A 9,451-nucleotide genomic window follows, 5' to 3' on the forward strand; every position below is an offset into this window, starting at 1 on the left:
TTTTCAGCTTTTTCAAGTTCAGTATATGTGCGAGGGGTGGTTTTTTGAGTTAGAATCACCAAATTTACAATGTAGCTGTAGGTGACTCTGTTTAAAAGAACTCCCAAGTTTTGTGAAGATTGGGCCAGAATGGGCTCCAATTTTTCTTTCATTCTTTCCTATGGAGGACAGATGGAGACATCTCCTTTCAGAGCCCATAACACTCAACCCAACCTTACCCCTGAACCCAACCTTCCCCTGAACCAAACCTTATCAAACTTGAGGGTTCTTGTAAACAGCCACCTGCAGGTATATGGCCAATTTGGTGGCTCTATCCCCAAAACTCTCCCTAGCTCCCTACCAATATCATGGATTTGAAAAGAAAGATGTAAAAATTTGGCTTTTGTTTCTGGCTTTTCCTTCAACTCCATTAAAATGGCCCCCTCACTTTTGATCTTTAAAAGGCAGCTGAAGCCAAGTTCATTTAGGACTGTGCTATGCTATGACAGAGTGTGGCTTTATATGCCAAGCATGAAAGCATAGAGCCACTTTTGTGTAGAAGTTAGAGTGTTGCCCTAGGATCTGAGGGACCTACCGGTAAGTGCAAATTGCCACTCTGCCACAGAAGCTTGCTAGGTGACATGGACCAGGGACACATTCTCAATCTAACCTCTTTATAGGAGTATCACAAGGACAAAATGATGCTAGGCCACTCACAGAAAAGGCTAGGGTTTCCACACACTTGGACACTTTCCAGGTATGTAGAAAAATACAGCTTTGTAAATTAACCATTTCCCCTCCCCAACAAAAAGTGGTCTGATGAGGAGTAACTAAGGCACAGAAGCCTAGAAAATAATACTAGGCCACCCACAGAAAAGGTAAGGGTTTGCACACACTTGGAGACTTTTCAAGTATGCAGAAAAATATAGCTTTGTAAATTAATCATTTTCCCTTCCCAATTAAAAGTGATCTGATGAGGAGTAACTAAGGCGCAGAAGCCCAGAATATTGAGTGCAACTGAAAGCCAGTTGAAGGGGTGGGAGGGGGGGAAGAGGAAGGGAAAATCAGCCTTGTGCAAGTCTCAAAATTTATATAATCCAGAACTAGAGATGATTTCCAAATTGTCTCATTGCACACACACACGCCCCCACTCCCCTGCTGATAGTAGGTAGTCTTTATGGTTCCTCTGCTTGTCACAATATATTACTTGTTAATTATTGATTTATAATTATTCATTAACAATTTATTACTGTTTCACAGTTTAAGATTTGTGCATAGTTGTGCTTCATATTCCATTTTGAGTACAAATTCTCCCAAGCACACCCCCTCCTGAGCTGAGCAATATGTGGGCTCTATCCCCCAGCAGTGGCCGGGGGTGGGGGTGGGGACCCCGCAAACCTATTTGTAGGAAACTATGAAAAGATTTCACTTCCCACGAAAGAATCCCCCAGAATTTTCAAAAGATGTTTTTCTCCTCCCACCTCCTGCCTTTTTATTCTTGTTTCTTTTTGACAACACTGAGAAAGTCAGATACCTTTTCAATAGAAGATTCATTTCTTAAATGCTGCTGGTCTTACTGTGACCCTATTTGCCATATGAATGTGTAGAATCAAAATGCCAGATTTTGTGATTAAAACTGCAACTTAGTGAATTTTGGGTAGAGTCAATACCTGGTGGGCCCCGACATTAAAAAAGATCTCACCTTAATAATTCTTTAGTGATGAATGTCATCACTGACAACAATTTGCAGGGTTTAATTCTGAAAGTGGTGAAAAGTGCCCTCAAGTTGCATTGGACATATGGCTATGACACAGGGTTCCCAAGGCAAGAGCTATTCAGAGGTTGCCTGCCTCTACATAACAAATCAGGATGGTAGTCTGGCATCCCAGCATTAAACAAGACTGACCCTGCTTAGCTGTGATGAAACCCTCACCACTTAAACAGAGTAATTTTGTGCCTTAAACAGGCCAATTTACTGGTGGTTCCTGGCCCCTCAATGATGCGGCTGGCCTCCACTCGGGCCAGGGCTTTTTCAGCCTTGGCCCCTGCCTGGTGGAACACTCTCCCTCCAGCTGTCCGGGCCCTGCGGGATCTTGGTGAATTCTGCAGGGCCTTTAAGACTGAGTTGTTCCACTGGGCTTTTGGAGTGCCCAGCCGCTGATTAGGTGCCCCTTCTACTCTATTCCTCTGGTTTTCGGAGTCCCCCTGTCATCTAGGGGACCCACTTTTGTTGCTGTCTTGTTCCCCCCTTTTTGGGAGGGTTTAATCTGGGGTATTGCTGACGCCATTTTACTGAATTACTGCTGCGTTTTAAATATTTAAACTTTTAAACTTACATTTTAATTTAATGGGGTTTTGTTTATATACCGTATGTGGAATCCATGTTGTACACCGCCCAGAGCCCTTTGGGGATTGGGCGGTATAGAAATCCCATAAATAAATAAATAAAATAATGCTCCTATGGAGTATCATCCTCTTTATTAGCATTAATGCACAAAAGCCATGTAATATTAATTTCATATTAGCAAATAACTTCAGTTCTGTTAGACTTCTGGTAGGTTCGACAACCCAACTCTCATTTCACTGTTTACTGAATGTGCCAACTTGCTGATTGTTTTGACTAACTCACTATATGTAATCTGCCTTAAGTCCAAGTAAGAAAGGCAGACTATAAATAAGATAAATAATTGCTACCCCTTTTGTATATCTCCCCCCTCCCTACAAAAAAGATATTTATTCCTCTCTCTACCATAAGAAAGAAGCCCTTTTGTTGCATCACCTATATGACAGACTATTTTTAGAGGCTGAATTCCTTGGAAACTTTGTGAGGGCAATTTCACCAAATGGTGATGTGGGCTAACAGGTAAGGCTGAAAAGTTAATATTAGCTATTGTTGTATGTGAATTACCATTTGCTTTTGCTTCTGCAAATACAATGATTTAAGTCACAGAAATTATTATTGGAGAAAAGCAGTATGGAGGAGAGTGATAACTGCAGATTCCACATTTACTTACTTGAAAGTAATTTAGGCTTCTGAAAGTAATTTCGGCATTCTTAAAGACCATTGATTTCATTGGTTTAGGACTGAGCACTTTTTTCTGGCTAGAGTCAGGCTGCATGTAGTACGATATTCCATTTCTCAGGCAGGAAATAATTATTCAGTGTGAACAACTACGTTGCTCAGCAACAACTTTCCAATTCTAGAATAATTTGCTGATGAATAAACAGGGGTGTCATTAGGTTCAAATAAGTGTCAAAAGTGCCAGAGTTCTAAGAGGTAGATGTAATAAAATTAGCTAAGTAACATATACAATATATTATATGATGTAACTCCTGTCCAAGGTGTATAATTAGTCTGTCTGGCTATCTATATATGTTTGTGAAATGTTGTGGATGAAAAAATATTGATGAACCAAAACCAATTAACATACTGTCTATATTCCATTTCTGAGCCTGACTAAATATCAATATAGTAATCCAATGAAGCCATTTCTTTGCAAAGATACATCGTGTTTTCTATACAACAGTTTTATAACACCTGGGCTAACACATATTGTGTTCATCTCTTTGGATTGAGTGTTTATTGGTAGAATGAGAACTTTCAGAGTGTAGTAAACTTTGGACACTTGACAGCTGAAGGAAAGATGCAGGCTGCTTTGGCCCAGAGGTTTTATATCACTATGTCCTTTCTGTGCAAAGCAATTGAGAGGACAGTAGCAGACAGACCAGCTCCAGGTCTTCTTGGGGCCTTTCCCCACTTACCTTCTGCTGTGCGCTACTCGGGCCAAGTAGCGCGGGGTCCCAGGGCACTCCCCACTACAGGGGCGGCCCGACGCTACCGCTGTCGCACCCCCTCAGCGCGCGTCATTCCTGGCGCTGGAGAAAACGGCGCCTTTTGATGACCCTGCGCAGAGTGCGGGGTCGTGGGGAAGCCAGGGCACGCGCCAGAAATGACGCGTGCAGTGAGTTGCATGCAGCGACTGTGGTAGAGGGAAAAGTGGGGAAAGGCCCTTGGATAACTCATCTGCTCTGGACTCATTTCAGTCTGACTTTTGGCTCAGCTATGGGACAGAGACAGCCACGATGACTTTTGTTAACAACTTTCATCTGAATGTAGACAAAAGCCATGCCTCCCTGTTGCTCCAAATGGATTCATTTGTAGTCTTTAATACAGAGAAGCATGCCACTTCGTTGAGACTTTTGGAAGCAGAAGTAGGTAACAGGGGATTTGGGATGGACATTTTCCACATTTTTCTTTTTAAATCCATGATCCTCTCAGTTTCTCCTGGAGGTGGCAATGAGACTTCTGATATCTTCCTCGGTTCTGCTTCCGGATGTTCTATGCCTTTTTTATTTTCTCAATCTACACTACCACAGCAACAATTGAGTCAGGGTAATAATACAGACTCTATCTGCTGTATACTTCTTTCGTTACATTTGGGGTTTCCAGGTAGTTTCATGATTTTGGAACCAACTCGTGTTATTGTTAAAGAAAACTGAAAGATTCCTGTCTCTCTCATCAGTGGACTGATTTGGTAAGAGGCAACCAAGCAATAATGATATTTATAGCATTTGATGTAGGTCTATTGAAAAACCATGACAAACCAGGAAGTATGAAACTAAAAAAAGTCAGTTCTGGAAAATAAGCAGCTTTTTAACCATTTTTTTTCCTGTTTGCTTATTCTAGTGTTACTCTGTGATATTCTTCCAGCAAAGACAGCCCTGTATTTAATGGTAAATCATTGATGCAAATAACAAGCAGAGGTATTTGAATTAAGTGTTGCTGATTGCTAGGTTTGCACCCAGTTGGTTCCTCTTGATAAGATTTTCATGTACATAAACATTATGGGGTTGCTTGTTTTGGCGGGAGCAGCTGAATATTCGTTTTCCCTTTAAGGTAGACATAGTTCTATGCCTGAATGTTCCCTATTTGAAGTTGCCAAGTATCTTTTCAACAATAACTTGCTTTTCCAATTGCTTCTAACTGTCAACATGGCTGACATCCAATTTCATGGGCACAAAGCTCCTATTGACAGGAGTCGTCAACCAAAATGTTCAAAAACATAGCTGCTGCAGTATTCTCCTATACTTTCATATGTCAGAAAGGGAAAAAGGTGCTTAGAGAGGTTGTGGAAACCCTTCCCTTTGGAAGCTAGCAAAAGGAGTTTGGCCCAGTACTTGTTAAGAAGGATTGAAATAAAAAATACTGGGATATTCTATTGAGCTTACCGTTCTGGTTTTAACAAAATGGATGAACAGCTTGCTCTTTCATGCATCAAGGCGGTGGGGAATCCACATTCTTAACACTGTCTTTTAAGTACTTCTGTTTGTTTACATTTGATGTTGGTATTCGTCTATCACTGAGACACACTCTGATATTAAAGGTGCTATCTAAAATAAATGGAGTGATTTGTAATGTCACTCAGAGAGAAGTGATGACAGCTCTTTATCCCAAACAAATGTATGCTTCAGTACACCATGTATCACTTCAAAAAAAAAATCCTCCAGGTTATTGTCATACTGAAAGCTTTACTAGGAAACATTTAGGCATGACTTGAGTATATTCGTTTTGTTTTTAAGAAGACAAAGCAAAGCAAAACAAACTGTAACAAACAAGAGTAAGCATCAGACAACTGTATGGTTTGAAACTAGGGAGGTTGCTTCATCTTAAGCACTGTGACATTGGCATGTCACTGGTGCTGCTGTAGCTAGTTTGTGTCCTATGTTCTCTTTAAAAAATACATTTAAAAATAAAAGTCCCTACAAAGAGCTCACAGTATAGTCCAAAGTGAACAGTATCAGGAATCTATACACTAATTAGCAATGTCAGCAAAATCTGAGGATACCTAAATCTAGTGACTGAAGCTTTGAATAGGCACAGTAGATACTTCTAGGGACCAGAAAAAAGCCTCAGGTTTACAGAAAAATGTTAATGCAACCCCGCCCCCCCCAATAACCATTGGAAGCTTTATAAACCTGGGGTGAAAGATGGAGTATAAATGAAGTAAATAAATGATAAATATAGCTGAAGCAGAGAGGCAAATAAAAAGTAGGTTATTGATGGTGAATGGCTGAGAAGGCAAGATTGAGGAAGGAAAAGGAGAGAGGACATGGGCAAAGGGAACAATGTCGAGAGGGCTATATGAGGGCAAGTGAGATGCATCCCACAACTCCTTGAGAATTCCTACAAAAAATGGCAAGCAGGACAAGCTCTCAACCTTCACTCCCTCAGCCTCTTGCAATCTGGATGTTATGTTTTGCCCCTATTGATGCATCCCAAGATCGCATTAGCCTTTTCTTTTCACTGACTGCTCATCATATTTAACATTGTCCACCCTTACTCCAAGATCTTGTTCTCACACACTATTACTTAGTAGTGTATATTCCATTCTGGGAGAAAGGGGGAAGAGAGAGAAAGGAGCAGCCTGGCAGTCTTCTTCCCTTCTACAGAATTAAACCATTTTGATTGTCCAGTGTCACTCTTGCAAAAGTATCAGTTTAAAGCAACAACGGGGATGCAGCAGGTGGGTGGGCGGGTGGGCGGGTGGGGAGGGGTGTTGGCCAATATGACTTTCCAACAACGGGGATGCAGCAGGTGGGCGGGCGGGTGGGCGGGTGGGGAGGGGTGTTGGCCAATATGACTTTCCTTGGCACTGTTCAACATCTTTGCAAATATTTTTTACAGTTAAACAAATGCTGAGCATTGGATGGGTAAATTTAATTTACTTCCTGAAATTTCAGTGTGCCAGGGGCATGCACGCAAAGATTTGGCTGGATATTTTAAACCAATATGTGGTTTCCCTTGTTGGGCTCCTCTTCTGCTACAATACATTTCCTTATGGGCAGGCTTACAGCAATGGGATTCCACATGACAAAGAGCCTTTGGGGCTTTTAAGAAGGGTGAAGGCATGAGTTGTTTGTTACTCTTCCTCCATGTCAGCCCTGTGATGGAAGAAGAAGCTAGACCTGCTGTACAACCTGCTGTGCACATGGCTACAGAGGATTTATGTGCCACTACAGCCGAGGTGGAAAGCCCCAAGCTAGCCTGATCTCATCAGATCTCAGCTAAGCTAAGCAGGTTAGAATTTGGATGGACAACCAACATGGAATACCAGGGTTGTGATGCGGAAGCAGGCAATGGCAAACCACCTTCAACCATCTCATAGACTCTAATATATGGGGTTGTCATAAGTCATTCATGACTTGAAGGCACCAAAAAATTGCTGTATGAGGCAGAAATTTTTACTTTTTTGTAGTTGCTTTGTTTCCTTCATTGCACTAAAAAAGCTGCACAGCTTAAATGCATTTGTAACATTTTTAAATAGCTGGAGATTGTTTCTTTCTGAACAAAGCCATAACATATAAGGATGGAATCATTTGTAGATTTGAATGTATTTCTCAGTCATCATAATACCCTGGGGATCTTACATGCCACGGTGCTCCCCCCCCCCGTTGTTTACTCTGCACAGCTCCCCGGTTCTTCCTGGGAGTCGAGGCGAGGCCCGCACATAATGTCCCTGCTGTTTCTGCACAACCCTGGGGTGTGAGGGAGAAATCATGGATTTTATGCAGATGGGTGGTTTGAAAGTCCCCTGAATGGGAGGGGAGCAATTCTCTCAAACACACATGGATTTTAAATGGGGGTGGGTTGAAAGTGCTCCGAACAGGAAGGGAGCGATTCTCTCAAATGCACTTGGACTTTAAACGGGTGGTGGGGTGGTGGTGGAGGGTACCAATTCTGCCTGTTGATTGGTGGGGCAGGCCAGAGTAGTGAGGTGGGAAAAATGGCCCTGGTTCTGCTGCTGTGGTGTTTTCATGGCAGCAGAAGCACACAGAGGCAAGCGGAGTCACACCGGCATTTCAAAAGAGCGTCCAATTTGGCGGGTTTTGAAAGCCGCGAGGAAAAGGAAAAATGGTGGTGGAACGCAGGGGCAGACCCAGTGCAGCTTCAAGGACTGTGAAGAATTCCAGGCTGCACTAGGATATTCCATGTGCTAACATAGATACAATTTCATTGTGAAAAAATGGACCCAGTCACAATCTATGAGAGAAGTAACAGAAGGCATTTGCCTTAATAAATGAGCTTTTCTGGTCTTTTGGAGAATTTTCTGATCTCATGAAAAATGTACATCATTTTCTACCAACAAGAACTGGTAAAGGATAAAAGTGATCCCCTCACCCATTTCTTGTGTGGCATTCTGTGGAACCAAAATGGCTGTGTCATTCTATGCCAAGCCAGCTGTTTATTAACATTTTTATTTGGAACAGTTACAGTAAGAAAACCCAAGAGGCGACAGGCAGCTGCCTTGAGCTAGAAAGCTGGCAAATACTTGCTTGTTTCAATCTGTGTATTAAGAACTACAAGACTAGTGACATTTGAAACAGAATTTCTACTTGCAAATTAAATATGCCAAAGACAAACTAGCCATGTTTGGTCCATGTTATTAGTCATAACAAACTGGTGTGAATGTAATGAATGCATGCACATATATAGCAAGTACCTGGAGATGTAACATCTATCCATGATACGATATCTATCCATACAGAAATGCACTGGTAAAGGCTTTCCTCACTCTTTCAGATCAGTGTGAAGTTAAAAATAGCTTGAGGCTAGGAACTGGTGATTACAATGATTGTACTCACTGGGAAAAAGAAATTACCTCAGCAAAAAAAATGGGAACTTGTTTCCAATTTTAATTTGCTTTCTCTTTTGGGTATCGACTCTGTGAATGTGTTTTAGGACATTATCTAACCCAGAGTTAGCACATCACTTTGCTCACTCCTTACTTACTGTAGGACTCTTTGTCAAACGTGTAAATTGTCTTCATTGGCAAGTGTGGTCTGATTTGACATTGGGTGTTATGAAAGATCTGTCATCCAAGCATTCAGTAAAGCTTGGTGTTAGTCCGTGAGGAATGGAAATTAATGTGTGAACCATCTGTCTTTTTTTAAGAAGAGCTTTCGCTTTGGCAAACATTCTAATATGCCTCTACAGTTTGTTTTCAGTGTCCATAACTGTGAATTTGACATATATATGTAAGTACCGTCAAGTTGCAACTGAGTTATGGAAACCCCAACAAGGGATTTTCTGTAAGTGCAAAATATTAGTAATAATTCATATTTAGCAGAGTAATGTATGTGCAACAGACAGAGGAGACACACTGTGAGTGAGCTTATATAAGAAGACTTTGCTTAATAGCACTAGATAAGAAGGTTATACATGGCTGAAAACAATAAAGCAACTTTCTAACTATTGAAGCTGCATCTTAGTTTCATTGTGGCTAGACAGTAAGAAGGTAAAGGAGAAACAGAATGAGGGAATAAAAACAATGAAGTTTTATTCAAAACTCCCCCTTCTTGCATATGTGACTTAAGACATATCTTCACTGATATCCAATGGTCAAACAAGTTTGTTGCTAATTATTCAGGAGACACCTACACTCTAACACTCAAGGCCTTGTTTGCTGCAAGG

The sequence above is a fragment of the Sphaerodactylus townsendi genome, linkage group LG08 (genome assembly GCF_021028975.2).
Source record: "Sphaerodactylus townsendi isolate TG3544 linkage group LG08, MPM_Stown_v2.3, whole genome shotgun sequence".
Classification (NCBI taxonomy): Eukaryota; Metazoa; Chordata; class Lepidosauria; order Squamata; family Sphaerodactylidae; genus Sphaerodactylus; species Sphaerodactylus townsendi.